The sequence below is a fragment of the Camelus ferus genome, chromosome 36 (assembly GCF_009834535.1).
Source record: "Camelus ferus isolate YT-003-E chromosome 36, BCGSAC_Cfer_1.0, whole genome shotgun sequence".
Taxonomy (NCBI): Eukaryota; Metazoa; Chordata; class Mammalia; order Artiodactyla; family Camelidae; genus Camelus; species Camelus ferus.
This window is the reverse complement of record NC_045731.1, coordinates 22,171,378-22,192,046: the sequence shown is the minus strand read 5'-3', so window position 1 is coordinate 22,192,046 and position 20,669 is coordinate 22,171,378. Positions and strand designations below refer to the sequence as shown.

Below are 20,669 nucleotides of genomic sequence, written 5' to 3'. Positions count from 1 at the left end.
GCAGGTGCCCACCTACTTGGGCAAACCTCTTAACCTTCAAAGTGAGGGTTTTAAAACACGGAAGTCTTTTTGTTTATTTCACATATTATGGAAAGATTCAAACATGTACAGAAGTAGAGAGAACAGCACAGCCAGCCTGCCTGTATCAGTCACCCAGCTCCAGAATTATCAACTCAGAGTCACTGTTGTTGCATCTTTCATCTCCACCTCCTCCCCTCCCCACTACGGGATCATTTTGAAGACAATCCTACATAGCTTAACCTTTCATTAGTGAAATGACAAGGTCTCTTTCAAATACAATTGGAATATTCCTTTTTTTTTTAGGGTTACAAAATAATTCCCTGATTGTCACAAAAATACACTTTTAAGTAGTTTTGGGGTTGAAATCAGGATCCAGACTAAGTTCACACATTGCAGCTAGCATATCTCTCAAGTGGGTTCTAATCTATAATTTTCCTGTTTCTCATTTTCCTTGAAATTGCTGAGGGGTTTCTCTATTTCCTGTTTGGTTGATTTCATTCTCCCCTGTGGTTAGACTTATTTCTCCATCCTATGTATTGGCTTTAGCTAAGTGATTTGATCCTCCCCTAAAAGCTTGATCTGATTGAGGTTCAACTTTGTGCAAGAATATTTGTTATATGAAGTTTTGTACTCCTGTCATAAGGTACATAATGTCCAGTTGACTCTCTTTTTTGTGATGACAGCAGCCAATAATGATTGTCACCCGGGATCATTATTTCATAAGGGATTTTATTTCATGTGGTCATACTCTAATTTCCTCCCTCAATTATCAGCAGGATCACAGTCATGAAGAGGCACTTTCTCATTAACCCGGGTTATCCTGTAGAACAGTTTTAAAAGAGGAAGTTTATATATTGTAAATATTTAAAGTTGATACATTTTTCTATTGTTTCTAATTTTTTTTTCTAATGGAGGTACTGAAGATTGAATCTAGGACCTTATGCATGCTGAGCACACACTCTGCCACTGAGTGTACCCCATCCCCCTTGAGATTCATATTTATATGATATATTCCTTCTGTTATTTTTGTTTTATGTTATACAGAATTTGATGGCAGGGCAATGGGTTTGATGGCTATTTAATCATTCTTTATGGGCTTTTGGGGTTGGTGTGTGTGTTTGTGTTTGTAAAGAAAACAATTTTCCCACTATTTTAAGTATGTTTTGTAAAGGAAATTATGTTGATCTGTTCCCTTCTCCTGGTCCATGTATTCCCTTGTTGCTTCCCACTAGTGGCCCCTTGAGCTCTGTGACAAGACTAGCATGTCGTTAATCCAGGTTGAAGGAGATCTGAAGAGATTTATTCAAGGAGATGAAATTTGTAGACAATGAATTGGAAAGTATTGAGAAAGTTATTCATTAGGAGAAGGTATGGGGTTGAATTGTTAAGCGCAGAGAAATCTAAGCTATGAACCACCAAGACAATTATTAACTCCAGGAAAAACAAAGTAGGGAATAAAAAAGTAAGCCTAGCAGACAACTTGCTACAGCTGTGAACAGTCTGTACAGAGTCCTAATAATGTAAAGCAAGGATACTGAGCTGATCAAAATTATAATGTATTGTATCAAAAGGTTAGAAGAATGAAGGTTTGGGTGTGTAGAGGAGATGTGGTTTGAAAGAGAGCTTAATCTTCATTTTCCAAAATAGAAACTTAAATAGGTGATACATAAAGCTGAAAAAGTCAGTAGGCTGTGTTACAAGGATATTAGTCAGAGACAGGGAGTTATTATTCCAAGAGTCAGCAGTAGGAGCTGAACATTGTTGCTTCTGGCCAGGAAATGGGGCGGTTGTTGGGAACTGCTCCTTTTTACAATCGGTGTTCGAGAACTGTTTGACTCTTTAATGAATGTATGGTATAAGTTTGATAAAAAGAAATCAAAGCTGAATTTTGAAAAATTGATGTTAAGAATTGGGGTGTTTTTGACAGAGAGAGATAACAATCAGACAAAACTACATTTGAAGGGATCCTCATTATTTCTAGCCTTTCAGCAAGGACTAGGGGGCAGACATCTGTTTAAGGTTCAAAAATTCTTTCTGACCTTCTTGCCGACATGTAACCTTTGGAAGTAATGAACTCTCCGTCATTGTAAATATGCAGGCAGAGGCTGCCTGACCAGCTCTCTAACTGTAGCAGGGTGTGTTTACCATTGGCCAGTTGGAGCAAGCAACTTCTAACATTCTTTCAGTTTTGAATGTGGCATTTTCAGGATGGATAGTTGATAAGAATGTATTACAAAAAGCTTAACAAGAAAGAGTCCAAGACATCTCAAACCCATTGCCAGGGTTTTCTCTGCCAGACACCATCCTGAGCCTGCCATCTGTGAGCCAGGCCACAAAGACCAGTCACATGAGAATGAACACACTTTGTCCCTCCTATCTGATTTGGCATCGGGCTCAGCCATTTTCCCCATGGAATGGTCCACGCCCAGGTCTCTGACGATGGAGCTGGTCTCACAGCAGCCCTGTGAGCGCTGGTCCAGCCCTAGGGGTTCCTGCGTGAAGTTTCTCAGGACTCCAGGCTGTTCTCAGAGCTGAGTCCCCCCTAGGCTAAGCCCTCGGAGCTCATCTCAGCTCCAGACTGAGCCGGAAGCTTCCGAGAGAACTCAGAGCTGAGGAAAGTCACAGGTTTTACCCAGCACTGCCGCGTCAGCAGTGCTCCAGCTGAGGGAAGTATCAGCAGCAGCAAACACACCTGAGCCGCCGCCTCATTGTTCCGCCTCATCCCTAAGCCCTCTGTGTCTGCCTGTCTGTGTCTGTCTCCCTTTCAGGACCAGCCTGGCACCGCTTCGTGCCCTGCCTCCTTTCTTCTAATCTTGCCTCCCTGGCCTGTTCCGTCTACTCCAGATTAACTGAGTAACATTGAAGGGTTTTTGAAACCTAGGAACAGCCGACGTGCTAGATACAAAGAATACAGGGCAGTTCCTTACTCAGCCACATCCCTCCTGCCCTCTCCCATTCCCACATGAGTTTTATAAATATTTTGTCAGAGAGACATTGCACTCCCAGTTGTTATCATTATCAGCCATTTCCTTATTATCTGTGGTTTACGATGCATTTGCTCCAGGGAAGTTCCCGAGATAAGGCAGACGCAGATGACTGAGCCAGTAGTTGAAGTCCACTTGTGTCAAGCCTGTTAAGAATGATCTTTGGTGGGATTTGTTGAATGTGCCAGACTGTCCAGTGAGTGGTGATGATCCCCTGCATCTGCTCCGGAGTCGGCCTCGTCCCCTCCTTTGCTCTGTTCTCATTTATCTCTCTTCAGCAGGTGAACCAGTGATCTGTATTTCTATGATACGTAAAATACTTCTTATTTCACGGTAGAATTTGGGGGCTGCTGTGAAAACGCATATGTTTTAAGTGTGAATTGAGTCAGAGGTTTAAACTTAAAGCCCCCTTGATTTAGAATCAGAAATTAGTATGATGGAAGGAGGGTATAACTCAGTGGTAGAGTGAATGCCTAGCATGCATGAGGTACTGGGTTCAATCCCCAATGCCTCCATTTAAAAAACAAATAAATAAACCTAATTATGCCCCACCAAAAAACAAAGAAAAAAGAAATTAACATGAGGATGAAGCTACAGAGTGAATATGTGTGTCTTCTGAAACTACCTTCTGTCTTTCTGCAGGAAATTCTACGGAGAGAAGGTCGGAATCTACTTTGCTTGGGCTGGGCTATTACATTCAGATGCTCCTCCTGGCAGCAGTCGTGGGGGTGACTTGCTTTCTGTATGTATATTTTAATCAAAATAACTGTACTTAGAGGTAACTTCTCTTTATTCCTTGTTACGGTGCTTACTTAACTTAGAATGACATTCTCCAGGAGCATCCACGTTGCTGCAAATGGCCCTATATTGTCAGTTTTTATAGCCGAGTAGTTTTCCATTGTATAAATATACCACTTCTTTAGCCAGTCATCCGTTGATGGACATTTAGGCTATCTCCATGTCTTGGCTATTGTAAATAGTGCTGCTATGTATATTGGGGTGCAGCTGTCATCCTGAAGTAGGGTTCCTTCAGGATATATGCACAGGAGTGGGATTCCTGTGTCATATGGCAATTCTATTCCTAGTCTTTTGAGGAAACTCAATACTGTTTCCACAGTGGCTGCACCAAACTGCATTCCCACCAGAAGTGTCGGAGGTTTCCCTTTGTCCACAGCCTCTCTAGCATATGTCATTTGTGGATTTTTGAATGATGGCCATTCTGACTGGTTTGAGGTGATACCTCATTGTAGTTTTGATTTGCATTTCTCTGATAATTAGTGATATTGAGCATTTTTTCATGTGCCCATTGATCATTTGTATATCTTCCTTGGAGAATTGCTTGTTTAGGTCTTCTGCCCATGTTTGGATTGGGTTATTTGGTTGTTTCTTATTAAGTCATATGAGCTGCTTATATATTCTGGAGATCAAGCCTTTGTTAGTTTCATTTGCAAAAATGTTCTCCCATTCTGTAGGTTGTCTTTTTGTTTTACTTAAGGTGTCCTTTGCTGTGCAGAAGCTTGTAAGTTTCATTAGGTCCCATTTGTTTATTCTTGCTTTTATTTCTATTGCTTGGGTAGACTGCCCTAGGGGAAGATTTCTGAGATGTATGTCAGATATTTTGCCTGTATTTTCTCCTAGGAGGTTTATTGTATCTTGTCTTATGTTTATCTTGCTGAAGAGACTGTCTTTATTCCATTGTATATTCTTGCCTCCTTTGTTGAAGATTAGTTGACCAAAATATTTGGGTTCATTTCTGGGCTCTCTATTCTGTTCCATTTGGCTATATGTCTGTTTTTGTACTAATACCATGCTGTCTTGACGACTGTAACTCTATAGTATTGTCTCAAGTCTGGGAGAGTTACTCTTCCAGCCTCTTTCTTTTTTTCTTCAGTAATGCCCTGGAAATTCTATGTCTTTGATGGTTCCATATAAATTTTATTGTGATTTGTTCTAGTTCTATGGAATATGTCCAGGTTAATTTGGTAGGGATTGCATTAAATCTGTAGATTGCCTTGGGCAGTGTGACCATTTTAACAATATTGCTTCTTGCAATCAAAGAGCATGGGATACCTTTCCATTTTTTAAAGTCTTCTTTAATTTCCTTCACCAATGCTTTATAGTTTTCTGTGTATAATTCTCTCACGTCTGTGGTTAGATTTATTCCTAGATATTTTATTACTTTGGGTGCTATTTTAAAGGGGATTGTTTCTTTACTTTCTTTTTCTGTTGATTCATCATTTGTGTAAAGAAATGCAACTGATTTTTGAACATTAATCTTGTAACCTGCTACTTTGCTAAATTCTTCGATCAGCTCTAGTAGTTTTTGTGTGGACCTTTTAGGGTTTTCTATATATATTGTCATGTCATCTGCATATAGTGACACTTTTACCTCTTCTTTTCCAATTTAGACCCCTTTTACTTCTGTTACTTGCCTGATTGCTGTGGCCAGGACTTCCAAGACTATGTTGAATAGGAGTGGTGATAGTGGGCATCCTTGACTTGTCCCAGATTTTAGTGGGAATCTTTTGAGGTTTTCACCGTTGAGTGCTATGCTGGCTGTAGGTTTGTCATATATAGCTTTTATGATGTTGAGATATGTTCCCTCAATACCCACTTTGGTGAGAATTTTTATCATAAATGGGTGTTGAATTTTATCAAAAGTTTTCTGCATCTATTGAGATGATCATGTGGTTTTTGTCCTTTCTCTTGTTGATGTGAAGTATTACATTGATTGATTTTCATATGTTGAACCACCCTTGTGTCCCTGAGATGAACCCCACTTGAGCATGATGTATTATCTTTTTTATGTGCTGTTGGATTTTATTTACTAGTATTTTGGTAAGGACTTTTTCATCTGTGTTCATCAGTGATATTGGTCTGTAATTCTCTTTTTTGGTGGTGTCTTTGCCTGGTTTTGGTATCAGGGTAATGGTGGCTTCATAGAATGAGTTTGGGAATATTCCTTCTTTTCAATCTTCTGGAAGAGTTTGAGAAGGACTGGTATGAGTTCTTCTTTGTATGTGTGGTAGAACTCCCTGGTGAAGCTGTCCAGTCCTGGACTTTTATTTGTAGGGAGGTTTTTTATTGTTAATTCAATTTCATTCCTAGTGATCCATTTGTTCAAGTGGATAGTTTCTTCTTGATTCAGTCTTAGTGGACTGTATGTTTCCAGAAACTTGTCCATCTCCTCTAGGTTATCCATTCTTTTCCATGTAGTTTTTCATGATATTCTCATATGATATTCTGTATTTCTATGTTATTTGTTGTAATTTCTCCATTTTCCTTTCTTATTTTGCAAATTTGTGCTCTCTCTTTCTTCTTCTTTGTGAGTTTGGCCAGAGGTTTGTCGATTTTATTTACTCTTTCAAAAAACTAGCTTTTGGTTTGATTGATTATTTTCTCTATTTTTTTAATCTTTATTTTATTTATTTCCTCCATGATCTTTATTATTTCCTTCCTTCTGCTGACTTTTGTGTGTTTTTGCTCTTCTGTTTCTAGTTCTTTCAGCTGGTGGGTTAGATTGTTTATTTGGTATTGTTCTTCTTTTTTGAGGAAGGCCTGCATTACCCTAAACTTTCCTCTTAGTACTGCTTTTGCTGTGTACCGTATGTTTTGTGTGGTTGTGTTTTCATTTTCATTTGTCTCAAGGTATTCTTTAATTTCAACTTTGATTACATCATCGACCCATTTGTTTTCTAATAGCATGTTGTTTAATCTCAATGCTTTCCTTTCTTTCTCCTTTGTTTCTCTGAAGTTGATTTCTAGTTTCAATGGCATTGTGGTCAGTAAAGATGCTTGAGATAATTTCTATCTTCTTAAAATTGTTGAGGCTTCTTTTGTGACTAAGTACATGATCAATCCTAGAAAGTGTTCCACACACATTTGAAAAGAATGTGTATTCTATTATGGAGGATTGTAATGCTCTGAAAATATCCACTAAATCCAATTATTCTCTTGTATCATTTAATTTCTCTGTTGCCTTATTTATTTTCTGTCTGGAAGATCTGTCTAGTGATGTTAATGTGGTGTTAAAATTTCTGACAATGATTGTATTCCCATCAATTTCCCCCTTTATCTCTGTTAGTAGTTGTTTAATGTACTTAGGTGCTCATGTTGGGTGCTTATATATTAATGATTGTAATATCTTCATCTTGTATCACTCCTTTAATCATTATAAAATGTCTTTATTTATCTTTCTTTATGGCCCTTGTTTTAAAGTCTATTTTGTCTGAAATCAGTACTGCTACACCTGCTTTTTTGGCATTTCCATTTGCATGGAATATCCTTTTCCGTCCATTCACTCTCAATCTATATGTGTCCTTCTCCCTAAAGTGTGTCTCTTGTATGCAGTGTATTGAAGGTTCTTGCTTTATTATCCAGTCTGCTACTCTGTCTTTTGACTGGAGCATTTAGACCATTAACATTTACAGTAATTAATGATAGATGAGAGTTTATTGCTATTTTGAACTTATTTTTGCAGTTGATTTGGTATTTCTTCTTGGTTCCTTTCTTCTTCCTTTTGTGGTATGGTAATTTTCCTTTGTATTATCTTGGATTGTATTTAGTTTTTGTGACTCACTTGTAAGTTTTTGGCTTGTAGTTACACTTTTTTGTAAGTCTGTTAACCAATTACTGTAACTGTGTGTACTAAACAGATAGTAATGTAATCTCAAACCCATCCTACCAAGAACAAAAAATTTAAAAAAAAAGAAGAAAGAAAATAATACTCTATATTTTCTTGCTTCCCTCTCCCACTCAATGATTTAGATGTCTTCTTTTACAATTTCATGTTTATTCTATTTGTAATTCATGGTAGTTATCACCTTTCCACTTATGAGTTCTCATTTCTGTAGCATCGTGCATCTTTTCTATTTAGAATAGACCTTTCAATATTTCGTTTAGCATGGGTTTAGTGTTGCTAAAGTCTTTTAGTTTTTGCTTCTCTGTGAAATTCTTTATCTCTCCTATTCTAAAGGATAGCCTTGCTGGAGAAATTATCCTAGGCTGCATCTTCTTTTTCATTCAGGACTTTGAATATATCTTGCCACTCCCTTCTGGCCTGTAGTGTTTCTGTAGAGAAATCAGCTGAGAGCCTTCTCTTGTAACTCACTCTTTGTTTTTCTCTTGCTGCCTTTAGGATCATTTCTTTATCCTTCAGTCTGGCCATCTTGATTTATGATATATCTTGGCGTGTTTCTCTTTGGGCTCTTCCTGTTTGGGACCCTCTGAGCCTCCTGTGCTTGGGTGTCTGATTCCTTCTTTAGGTTTGGGAAGTTTTCAGTCATGATTTCTTTAATTACCTTTTCCATCCCCTTTGTTCTTTCTTCCCCTTCTGGAACCCCTATTATGCATAGATTGGCATGCTTTATATTATCCCATAGGTTCCTTATATTGTTTTCATTGTTTTATATTTGTTTTTCTCTCAGCTGTTCTGATTGGGTGCTTTCTGTTGTCCTGTCTTCTAGGTCACTTATTCGTTCTGCTGCATTATCTAGCCTGCTTTGTACAGCCTTTAGGTCAGATCTCATTTCAGCCAATGAATTTACCAATTCTACTTGGCTCTTCTTTATAGCTTCTATTTTGTTTTTGATATATTTTATGTCTCTAAAGACTATCTCTTTTAGTTCCTTCAGTAATTTGATCACTTCTTTTTTGAAATCTTGATCTAGTAGGCCATCAATGTCTATTTTATTGATCGTTCTTTGAGGGGATTTCTCTTGCTCTTTTAATTGGCAGGACTTCCTCTGCTTCTTCATTCTGCTCATATCTCTCTGGCACTGTGGCTTAAGGAGTATCAGTTATCTATTGTGGTCCTTAAAGGAGTTTATTTATTTATCTATCTAAAGCCTATGTGGGAATAAAACTTAAAAGAGAGAGAGAGAGAATTTTAAAAGAATGGAGGAAAAGAAGGTTTGAAAACAGTGTATAATCAATAATAGAAGAGCAAGTTGAAGCAGAATAGGAATCGAGTTGAGATATCTTTTAAGAATCTTAATAAAAAGAAGAGAAAATTCAAAATACAATATTTGAAACCTGTGACTAATAAATAACAGATCAAAACCAAGAGAATTAAAAATGAAATGAGAATTGTAAACATATAGAACTGTTTAAAAATAAAGATTAAAAATGTAATAGGAATAAAACAGATATAAAAAGATTTTAAAAACAAAGATGTGTTCTCCTAGAGACTGTGTGCTCTTAATGGTTTTATTGAGAGGCCTTTGTGTCTTCGCCCTGTTTCACGAACTCACCTTGCTCTGTTGGCCCCCTTGTCTGTGCTGCTCACAGTGTCTGTCGGCAAGAAGATTGCACCCCTCCAACACTGGGTCAGGTGATCCTTTCCTTTGTGGTGGGTGGGTGGGTCACTCCCCCTCCAGATGCTGCAGTCAGTGCTGGGCCAGTTGCTCCATATGTGGGCTCAGCTTCAAGAGTAACAGCTTTATGGAGATATAATTCACATACCATAAAATGCAGCCTTTGAAATTGTGCATTAGGTTTTTAAGTACATTTCAGGGTTTTGTAGCCATCACTCCCAAAAGGAACCAGTACCCTTTAGTAAGTCACTCCCTAAACTTCCTTTCCCTTAGACCCCAGCAGCCACCACTCTACTTTCTGTCTCTACGGATTTGCCTGTTCTGGGCATTTCATATAAGTAGAACCATACAGTATGCTGCCTTTTTTGATTGTCGTCTTTCATTTAGTGTGACGTTGTCAAGGCTCATCCATGGTGTAGCATATATCAGTACCCAAAGTCCTTTTTGTGTTCAAATAATATGCCATTGTTATAAATACACCACTTTGCTTATCCATCCATCAGTTGATGATGAATAATTCTGCTGTAAATGCTCATGGACAAGTTTTTGTGTGAACACATATTTTCAGTTCTCTCAGGATATATCAAAAAATGGAATTGCTGGGATGTATTCTACTTTTAACATTTTGAGGAATTGCTAAAGTAGTTTTTAAAGTGACTGCACCATTTTATATTTCCAGTAGTAATGTATGAGGAGTCCAGTTTCTCCACATCCTCATCAACACTTTTTATTACCGGGTTTATAGATACATATTTATATATCATATATCATATATATTTGTCATCCTAGTTGGTATGAAGTGGCATGTCATTGTGCTTTTGATTTCTGTTTCCCTAATGCCTACTGATGTTGAACATCTTTTTATGTGCTTATTTCCCATTCGTATGTCTTCTTTGGAGAAACATCTATTCAAATTCTTTGCCCATTTTAATTGTATTTGTCTTTGTATTGTCATGTTTTAAGTCTTCTTTGTCTATTCTGGATAAAAGTCCCTTATCAGGGAAAATATTGGAAATATTTTCACCCATCCTGTGGATTGTCTTCTTACTTTCTTGATGAAGTCCTTTGAAGCACAGAAGTGTTTAATTTTACTGAAGTCCAGTTTACTTGATTTTTTTCTTTTGTTGTTTGTGCTTTTGCTGTCATATCTTAGAAGTATTTGTACTTCAAAATCCTGAAGATTTTCTCATTGTTCATTTTCTAAAAGTTTTATAGTTTCAGGTCTGTGATTTATTTTGAGTTAATTTTCATAAATGGTGTTAAGATAAAAGTTCAGTTTTCTTTCTTTCCAGGTGTATGTTCAGGTGTCCCAGCATCATTTTTGTAAAGATTACTTTTTTCCCCATTGGATTGTCATGGAACCTTTATGAAAAATTAACTGGCTACGTGTAAGAGTTTGTTTATGGACTCTCAGTTCTTTTCTCTCAATCTATTTGTCTGTCCTTTATGCAAGTACCACACTGTATGGATTACCATTTTGTTACTGAGTTTTGAATTTGGAAACTTCAAAACTTTGTTCTTTTTCAAGATTGTTTTGACTATTCTGGGTATCTTGCATTTCCATATTAGTTTTAGGATCAGCTTGTTCATTTCTCCCAAAAAGCCAGAGTTGCATTGAATCTATAGGTCATTTTGAGGACAAATGCCATCCTAACAATAATAAGGCTTCTGATCCATGAACACAGAAGAGCTTTCCATTTATTTTAGGTCATTTTTAACTTCTATCAGTAGTATTTTAGTTTTCAATTTACAAGTTTCAGACATTTTTCTCAGTATTCCACATATTTTTCTTAATATTCCTAAGTATTTTATTCTTTTTGATGCTATTGTAAATGAAAATGTTTCCTTCATTTTATTTTTAGATTATTCACTGCTGTTGTATAGAAATATAATTACTTTTTTATATATTGATTTGTGTCTTACAATTTTGGTCAAACTATGTTGTTAATTCTAATAGTTTTTTTTTTCTCTCTCTCTCTTTTTTTCTTTGTGGATTCCTTGTGATTTCAATGTATAATATCATGTCATCTGGAATTGAAATAGTTTTATTTCTTTCTTTCTAATCTAGAGGCTTTATTTTCTTTGTCTGTTTGCTTTGACTAGAACCTCTAGTACAATGTTGATTTTGGGAGGAAATAATTCAGTCTTTCACCATTATGTATGATCTTTGCTCCAGGTTTTTCATAGATGTTCTCTGTCAAGTTGAGGAAGTTCTCTTCTATTCCTAGTTTTTATCTATTATTCTATTAATATGGCATATTACATGAATTGACTTTTGTATGTTGAAGTGCCTTTGCATACCTGGATACATCCCACTGAATTGTGGTCTATTTTATATGTTACTGGATTGGATTTGCTTTTATTCTGTTGAGGACTTTTGCATTTATATCCATAAGAGATAGTCTTTAGTTTTCTTGTGATGCCTTTGTCTGGTTTTGGTATCAGTGTGATACTCGTGTCATTGAATGAATTGGGAAGTGTGCCCACCTCTTTATTTTTAGACGAGTTTGTGAAGCATTTTTTTGTTTGTTTGTTTTTTGTTTTTGTTTTTTCTTTAAGTAGTTGATGGAATTCACCAGCAAAGCCATACTGGCCTAGCATTTCCTTGTGGGAATGTTTTGGATTACTGTTTCAGTCACTACTTATTGTAGGATTATTTGAGTTTTCTATCTCTCCTTGAATTAGATTTAGTCACATATCCTTCTAGGAATTTATCCATTTCATCTAGATTATCTCATTTATTGGCTATACAAGTATTCATGGTATTCCCTTATATTCCTTGTTATTTTTGTAAGGGCAGTAGTGACATCCTTCCTTTCATTTCTCATCTTAGTAATTTGAATCTTCTCTCTTTTTTTCTTCAGTACTAGCTAAAAATTTGTCAATTTTCTTGATCTTTTCAAAGAACCAACTTTTCTTTTTGTTGATTATTCTCTGTTATTCATCTATTCTCTATTCCATTTATTTCTGCCTTTACTATTTTGATTAGAATATTTAATTCATTTACATTAATGTAATTTCTTATCAGGTTGAAGTTACATCTGCTATCTGCTTTCTATATGTCTTTTTATTTCCCCAATGCTCTATTACTACACTTTTTTGTACAAAGTAGGCATTTTCAAGTGTGCCATTTTAATTTGTTGTTTATTTTATCTTTTTCTTCTCCTCCTCCTCCTCTTCCTCCTCCTCCTTCTCCTCCATTGCCCTGGAGATTATTATTAACATCTTGTTTTAAAGCAATCTAGTTCACATGAATGCCAACTTAATTTCAATAGTACACAAAAACTTTGCTTTGGTATCAATCTTTTCCCTCCCCCTCCTCATGCTGTCACTGTCATACAAATTACACCTTTATGCATTTATAAGTGCATCTACACAGTTTCATAAGTATTGTTTTATGCAGTTGTCCTTTACATCAATAGAAGAAAACACTTACATGTAATACTGTATTTATACTGTTTTATTTTCTTACTCATGTAGTAGTGCTCTTTATTTTTCAGGTGAGTGTCTTTTCATTTACACCTGCTGGACTATCCTTAATATTTCTTGTAGGGCAGGCCTGCTAGCAATGGATCCTTTCAGATTTTGTAGGAGTGTGTTAATTTCTCCTTTTTTTTTTTTGAAGAATCATTTTGTTGGCTATAAAATACTTGGTGACAGTATTTTCCTTTTATCACTTTGACGATACCATCCCACTGCCTTCTGGTCTCCATGGTTTTTGATGAGAAATCAACTGTCTTACTGAGGAGCCTTTGAATATGTTGAGCCTCTTTTCTCTTTCTGCTGTCAAGATTCTTTGTTCTTCTCTTTTGACACACTGAGTCTGATGTGCCTATTTTCGATGTCTCTACGTTTATACCACGTGGAGTTTGTTGAGCTGCTGGGATGTACAAATTAATGTTTTCATCAAATTTGGGAAGTTTTCAGCCATTATTTCTTTATATATTTTTTCTACCCCTTCTTTTCTCTCCTTTCTGGCTCTCAAATTATGTGTGTATTGGTATTGTTGATGGTGTCCAACCTATCTCTGACACAGTGTTCATTTTTTTTCATTCCTTTTTCTTTCTGTTCCACAGACTGGATAATCTCAGTAGTTTTAAGTTAACTGACTTTTTCTTCAACAATTTCATATCTACAGAGAAATCTCTTATTGAATTTTTCATTGTAGTCATTATGTTTGTATCTCTAGAATGTCCAGTTGGTTTTTAATATAAATTTTATCTATTGATATTCTCTGTACAATGAGATGTTCACATACTTAAATTCTTTAGGCATGGTTTCGTTTAGCTCTTTGATCATATGTGTAATTCCTTATTTCAGTCTTTGTCTAGTAAGTCCAGTGTCTGGGTTTCCTCAGGGAGTTTCTATTGACTACTTTCTCCCCTGTGTTATGGCCAAACTTTTCTGTTTCTTTGTACATCTTGTAATTTTCTGTTGAAAACTGGACATTTAAAATATTACAATATGGCAGATCTGAAAGCCAGATTTTCCTCATCTCCAGGGTTTATCATTGCTTCCATTGTCATTGCTGCTGCAGCTATTTATTTAGTTACTTTCCTGAACAAATTCTGTAAAGTCTGTATTCTTTATCATGCATGGCCATGAGATCTGTATGTGTGCAGAAAGCCTAGTTGTCATCACTGTAATAATGATTGGACAGTGATTTCTTTCAATGCCTGGAGCCAATCGTTTGAGCTGTTGCCAGGTGGCTGTGTGCCTGCGTGCTGAGGGATGCCCTCAGCACCGGCAGGCAGTCTGCAGCTATTCTGTAGCCTTTAGTTCTTGCTTATGCAGAACCTCAAGTTCAGCCAGAGTTGAAGGCTTAAGATTTTCTCAGATCTTTCCTTGCCATATGCCACACATGTGTACGGACTTCTACAATTCTCAGAATTTTTTGGAGCTATTTAACCCTACCTCCACCCCCAGAAAGTCTCAATACTCAATTTTGCCTTCTAAGTTTCCTAGTCAGCATCTAGTTAGCCTGTACTGGTACCACTGCCTCAGGCAGTTGTAATGTTACTCACTGCTGATTGTTTTCCACAAACACTCTGGGGACAGGCTGTTTGCACAGCATGAGTTTGAGATAGGTGAAATAGTGACAGCTCTCTGGGGGCGGATTTTTTGGGTAACTTCAAATCACTTCTGCCCCTTCCTTGATTGTGAGACTGTTGCTTTTAAAGGCCACCATTTAGGTGAGGATACGGGGATGGGGGTAGATCAAGTTACGATATGACAAAACTGACTATCTTTATGGAGATTTAGCTGTTATTTTTTCTCAAATAAACACTCCCCGGATTGCTGGAAGCCTTGGTTAATTTCCAGAGTTCTGCAGAGGTTAATTTTGACAAATTTTGCCATTGTCATTGCTTAACAGAGGAGTAAGTTTTCCAAGATTTTTACTCAGATATTGTAGAAGTGTATCCCATTTGCATTTGTTTTTAACTGAGTTACTTGCAAGAGTAACTAATTCTACAGCTCCAGCCCCATTCACATAAGAGTCCATCTGCATGGCTTCTCCTACAGGGAGAAGTGTGCAACCTGTTGTCCGTTTGTTGTTTTACTTATTAAAGTGTAGGGGTTTTTAAGAATATGCTCATGAATAGCCCTTTGTCATTTTTACACGTTACAAATCTTCCACTAGTCTGTGGCTATTTTTTTCCCTTTCTTTTAGTTGTTTTAATGAAGTTCTCAGTTTTAAGGATTTTCAGTATAGCAATATGTGGATGCTGATTACACGGGTGAGGCATTTAACTACTGTCTAAACCTCAGTCTTTGCTCTGATTCACTGTCTAGAACATCTGAACACATCTACTGAACCCCAGTATACCAATGGATACTGACAGTCCTAATTAAAAAAATGCTTTTTAAGTAAAGCAAAAAATATTATCTTTGACACTGGAAAAGACAAATCTTCAAATTTACTAGCTGATCTTGCTTTCTGTGATCATTAGCTACATCATGTTTATAGAGCCGACAGGCATATTGAGCTACTGATTTTATTTCATCGGATTTTAGAATGCAGAACACATTTCAGGCCCACTTATAGCACCATATGTGTATCTTTAAGGATATGTACATATGATGATGTCTTTATTATAAGTACCTTATTTTATTTTAAGTACCTACTGCTGTGAACCTCATTAAGGAAATCTTGGAACTGCAGAACTGAAATTTTTCATACCACCATCATCCCGTAGCATCTCTTTTGCACTTAGATGTTGTGTGGCAGAGTATTTTTCTGCTCCCTAGAAATGATCAATGTTGAAGGGGAAAAAAAATCCCTCCTCTAATAAATATAGTCCAAATCACATATTTATCTGAACAATGGCCACCATTTTAGTCCACACCAATCCATCTACTCATACTGACTCAGAGTCCTTAACACAGACAATCCACAACTGTAGTCAGGGTCCTCAGCCCACGTTGTATCCCCTCCCCATTCTTTGTTGATTCTGACCTACTTTTGTCCAACACGTCCTGCCAGCCTCTTCGCTACCTTACTGCAGTTTTTAATTTTTACCTTTGAGTCCCAGGCTGTGCCTAGTGATTTCCAGAGAAACGCCAGACACCTGGCTCATCAGGAGGGGTGGGGAGGATTTCAGGAAGCTATTACCAAAACTCACTTGCAGATCAGTAAGTGGCTGTTGTGAGCATTCCTTCTAGATCTCTGCCATGCCCGCTGCATCCACCCCAGCAAAATAACGTAGCTCCTCCACCCACCTTTGCCTCCATTCATCTGGGTTTCTGCTTTAAGTGACACTCAGAAGCTGCTGATGGGCATTATATATATATATATTTTTTATTTGAAGTATAGTCAGTTACAATGTGTCAATTTCTGATGTACAGCACAATGTTCCAGTCATTCATATACACATATATATGTATGAATTCCTTTCCATATTATTTTTCATTAAAAGTTATTACAAGATATTAAATATAGTTCCCTGTGCTATACAGAAGAAATTTAGTTTTTTTAGCTATTTTTATATATAGTAGTTAATATTTGCAAATCTCAATCTCTGATGGGCATTTTTAAAGCCACATCTGGAACCCTTGCTGCAGAAGAGTCTGAGAAATATATTTTCAACCTCATAGCATTTTGGTTAGGAAGTTGGAATAAAGGCTGAGCTGGCTCACCTAACTTGTCTGCCTTTGTGAGTAAAGAGGTCTGGAGATTCAAGGCCCAATGAAATGTCCCAGCCCTTCAGTAGCAAACTCTTAAAGCAACCAAAATGCTCCCATCTGCCAGAGCATGACTTGTCCTTAGATACTGCTGGCCATAACCACCAACGCTGTCTAATGCATCGTCTTCATCTGGTGCACACTTTCTTTAGATGTCTAATATCCTGATTAAGAGGACAAGCTGGTTTGGATTCCCAAGGTCACAGGCAGCCTTCTGCCTGACTTTGGTGTATATATGTTCATTGAAGAGTCCTCTCTCAGATCAGCTAGAGCTGCCTGGTGTGTGGCTTGCCAGAGAATGTGGGTATATTGCTCCCCACCAGAGTCCTACCAGTTGTTTTATTGCAGGAAGAGAGAGAGCAAAAGAGACAGAACAGAAAGTTCTTGTCCAGCCTCAAGCACAGTCACCCCTGCCCAGGGCTCTTGCTCTGGGACACAAAGAAGTACAGGTCAGCAGCGACGTGGCCCTGGTGTACTCCAAAACATGGTGTGGTTTTACTGGGCTATCTGTGTCTTTCATGGACCCTGCAAAGTTCTCCCCATTTGTGAAATGGGGTACTAAGGAACTCCCACCCATGCCTGTAGCTCCCAGGGTTTCCACCCTTATGGGTTTTGAGGATTTGCTGGCAACTCATTCTTTTTCACCAGGTCATTTCTCAGTTACACGGCAGTCCTGTGACTTCCTCATCAGAACTACTCCTTAAGTTCGGGATTCAGTGAAAGATGCCATTCATGTTCAGGGAGGAGGAGGAAGACAGCACAGATCAGAATTGCTGTTTTGCTTTTTTTGTTGTTGTTGTTTTCATAAGCCGTCTCCAGTTGTCGAATAGACCCTGAGCAAATGAATGACTGTTACACTCCCATTTGAAGGATGAGGAAAATGACACTCAGGGAGAGGAGGCAAATATCCTGAGGTTCCAAAGACAAAAAGGGATGAGCACAGAATAAGATCCCTGCAAATTTCTTGGCTGTCATCAGCCTTTAGGTCAGTGACAGAGTGCCGTGTGTAGTAGTAAAGTTGTAGCGTGCATTTAGAAGGGTGCAGATGTTCTTGTTTTAGTTGATACAATCACACTGTTTTGTCTGGGACTCTGAAAAAGAGAAATGGGTTAGAAAATGTTGGTTTCTCATCCTTGGTCCTTCCTCACCCTCACCCGTCTCATGAGATCAGTACTCATTCATTTCATCCCTGCCCACCTGTAGGTGATAAAGCATAGCATGATTTTCATGTCCTGCTTCACTGATTCTTGTGAAATTAGGTGTTTGAAGATAGGAAGTCATGAAAGGAAGCTGCTTTTTTTAAATAAAGTGCAGTAATTTTCTTAGCAGTGTAGGAAATTGAGGATTTTCTTCATTGAAAATCAATAGAGATTTCAAGAATATCTGTATTTCTGATGTGTAGATTAAAATGACAAAATCTAGAGGGATTACAGAAACACAAGGAAGATACAAAAAGTATCTTTAAAGAGCTTTCCTAAGACTGGGCTTGTAAAGAGACTGTTAGTTGACAGAGACCCTCTTCTCACCCATAGTCCCTCTCCTTAGGTTGCAAAGGGCCAGCGTTTCCCCTGTGTGCAGTCCTGGTGCTTCAAGTGAGTTGTGGGGTAGGGCGGTGCACATGGTGCTGCCTTCAGTTTGTCCACCCTAAGTAACCTCTAACAGTCAAGGGGCGAGTGTGTTGTAACGGCATGAACCATGCGCCATGCTCTCCGGGGTGTGTGCCCATCTCAGCTCATCCCAGCTCAGGTGATGGCAGAGCAGAGAGTGGTGGCAAGAGGTCAGCCATGAGTAGCAGGGAGCACCTGTAGTCAGCTGGGACCCAAGAGGCTAGGAGTTCCAGGTGGAAATCCCAGGACTTCCCACAGCTCATTCATTCAGCTAATACTTCTCCAGCACCTGTGATGTGCTGGTGCTTCCTTTGTGAACAGAACCAAATCCTTGTCCTCCTGAAGTTGATGTTCTAGTGGAAATAAGAAATGATACACACAGGAGCAGATCCTGGTCAGGACACATGAGTGCTGTCTATTTTGGAGTGCACAAGGTGAGATCCTTTGGGAAGGAATGTATGATACAGGAAAATGTGGGGGAGAGGATGGCCATATCCCAGGTCGTATTTGGGTCCCTGGGATGCACCTCACCAAGTGTGGGTCCTTGGTTTGCCCAGCAACGAATTCGAGAGCCACAGTTCAGTAAAAGTAGATTTATTCAGAGAGATATATACACCATAGACAGAGTGGGCTGTTTCAGAAGGCAACAGAAAGGCCATGAGGCATGGGGGTTGGGTGCTCCAGTTTAAAGTAAAAGTAGATACACACTCCACAGACAGTGTGTGGGCTGTCTATCTCAGCAGAGAGAGCAACCACGAGGTGTGGGATTGTTAGATTTTATGCACTCAGTATCTTCATATGCTAATAAGTGGGAGGAATATTCCAACTGCTTTGGGAAAGGTGTTGGGATTCCCAGAAATTGGGCCACCACTCACCCTTTGACATTTTATGGTCAGCCTTGAACCTGTCCTGGGACCTGTGGGAGTGCCATTTAACATCCTGCTGTATTTCGGTGAGTGTGTATTGAAGCTCAAGATCTACTGGGAGTTGACTTTTCCACCATCTTGGTGCTAAAGGCTGTGCCATTCCTTTATTGGATTTGCCCGGCCCCTTCCTTCCTTTCTCATGAGGGAGCTCTGGACTGATTGCACAATTGCAGAGCAGGGGACACAGTGGAAAGAACTTCATAAGTGGAAGGTGGAAGGCAGTGTTTTCAGTAGAATTCTCAAGTCAATTACAAAGTAACGGTCTTCTTTTTGCTGGGGGTACATGGTGTCACATGAGGGAACTGTGAGCCTTGGATACTGTAGTGAGTGGGTGGCTCACTGTGTATACTGTGTTGCTTCTTAGGTGGCCCGAGGACAGTTGGCTTATAGGTGACCCATTCCCTCAAGCAGGGGTCTCTTTGGGGATTTTCTGCATGTGAGGGTAACATGGGTCACTTGGGGGGCAGGACCAGCCAGTCACAGCTTGGTCCACAGTCACCTAGTGCCCTCAAGGCTTTCACCCCATGGATGCGTCACCTCCCCCTGGATGGGGACAAGGGCACAAGTGGTGGGGCAGCTTCTCAGTGGTGGAGGCATTGCTCTCCAGACCCAACACTCAACAGCGTGGACCCCTGGTGTTGGCCACAGTCTTGGCTAGATGAGGCTGTTCGGTAGCTGAGCTCATGAGACGTGGGTGCCATGCTTCCATTCTCACCAAGAGCTCTAGTTTCGAAGGTTCTCGTCAGACAGCCACAAATACTCCATAGCCCATAAACAAAGAACAGTCTCCTTCAATCGGGGAAGGGCACACAGAAGGAGAACGGATGATCCCGAGAGCAGGAGAGGACAAATCCGTCCTGCCATCAGGGATCTGACAGACGAGCCAGCTCAGTTCCTCTTACTAGTTGTTTACTTGGAGGATCTGGGGTATTTGGGTGACCTGCAAGTGTCAGGAAATAGTACACGAGGGCTTTGTAGATTTTCTGGTCCGGTGTTTACTCACCCCATTGTAGCTGTCGTGTAAGGAAACAAAACTTGTTGGACAACAGGCCATGGCCTCTGCTCCCTGGTGGAGCCAGGAGATTACAATATTAAGTACGACTGCGGGGGCATCATTTCTATGTTGAGAGGCCAGATGGCCTTACATAACTCTCATGCTGGATGTCTAAGTTGCAGAGGGAAACTGGATTCCATCCAGCTCTCCAGCCAAGGAGGATACCAGAAGTGGCCTCCGCCACCAACTGTGAGCTCTTTGCCTCCACTGACAGCAGCATCTATAGCAAAAAGCTGGGCTGCCACCTGCGTTTCCGTGTAAACATCCGAGTACCCACAGCAATGGCCTCGTGAGGGTTGGTGTGCCCAAGGAAGCGGTGTGTGAGATGGAGGGAGCAGTGCCGGGGTCAGACACCGGGCGGGCAGGCAGGCAGTGACGACATCTGTGCAGCGCAGGCCCCATGGAACTGAGCCAAAGGGAGGCGGGTTTGGAGCAGGGAGCCTGAGCAGTGCCGTGTTACTCGTAAGAAGATCCTGGGCTCTGGATCCAAGAAGTCATTGGCTTGATTCCTGACCCCAACCCTCATCTTGGGCAAATGTTTGAAGCTTTCTGTGACTCTGTTTCTTGGTGTCCCAAATGGG

At 39.2% G+C, this 20,669-nt stretch overlaps 1 protein-coding gene and 2 long non-coding RNA genes across 31 annotated transcripts in view; 1 reads left to right on the top strand and 2 right to left on the bottom strand.

The window, feature by feature from the left end:
* LOC116661757 overlaps window positions 1-11,044 on the bottom strand; it is an 18,506-nt gene extending 7,462 nt beyond the window's left edge. The window contains exon 1 of the long non-coding RNA XR_004317685.1: window positions 10,682-11,044. This is a non-coding gene — a long non-coding RNA (uncharacterized LOC116661757). The remainder of the gene's footprint in view (window positions 1-10,681) is intronic.
* LOC116661728 (anoctamin-6-like) overlaps window positions 1-20,669 on the top strand; it is a 408,020-nt gene that overhangs the window by 24,487 nt on the left and 362,864 nt on the right. For 6 of the 29 annotated variants that reach the window (XR_004317636.1, XR_004317631.1, XR_004317628.1 and 3 more), the window contains exon 6: window positions 3,648-3,747. The exons of 19 other annotated variants lie outside the window; for them this stretch is intronic. The gene's annotated coding sequence lies outside the window, so the exon portion shown is untranslated. Of the gene's footprint in view, window positions 1-3,647; window positions 3,784-17,149; window positions 20,647-20,669 lie in introns of those variants that run through there. 4 more of the 29 variants (XR_004317633.1, XR_004317634.1, XR_004317627.1 and 1 more) reach the window with 2 other exon arrangements.
* Window positions 1-20,669, bottom strand: part of LOC116661745 — a 224,774-nt gene that overhangs the window by 56,718 nt on the left and 147,387 nt on the right. The window lies entirely within an intron of this gene.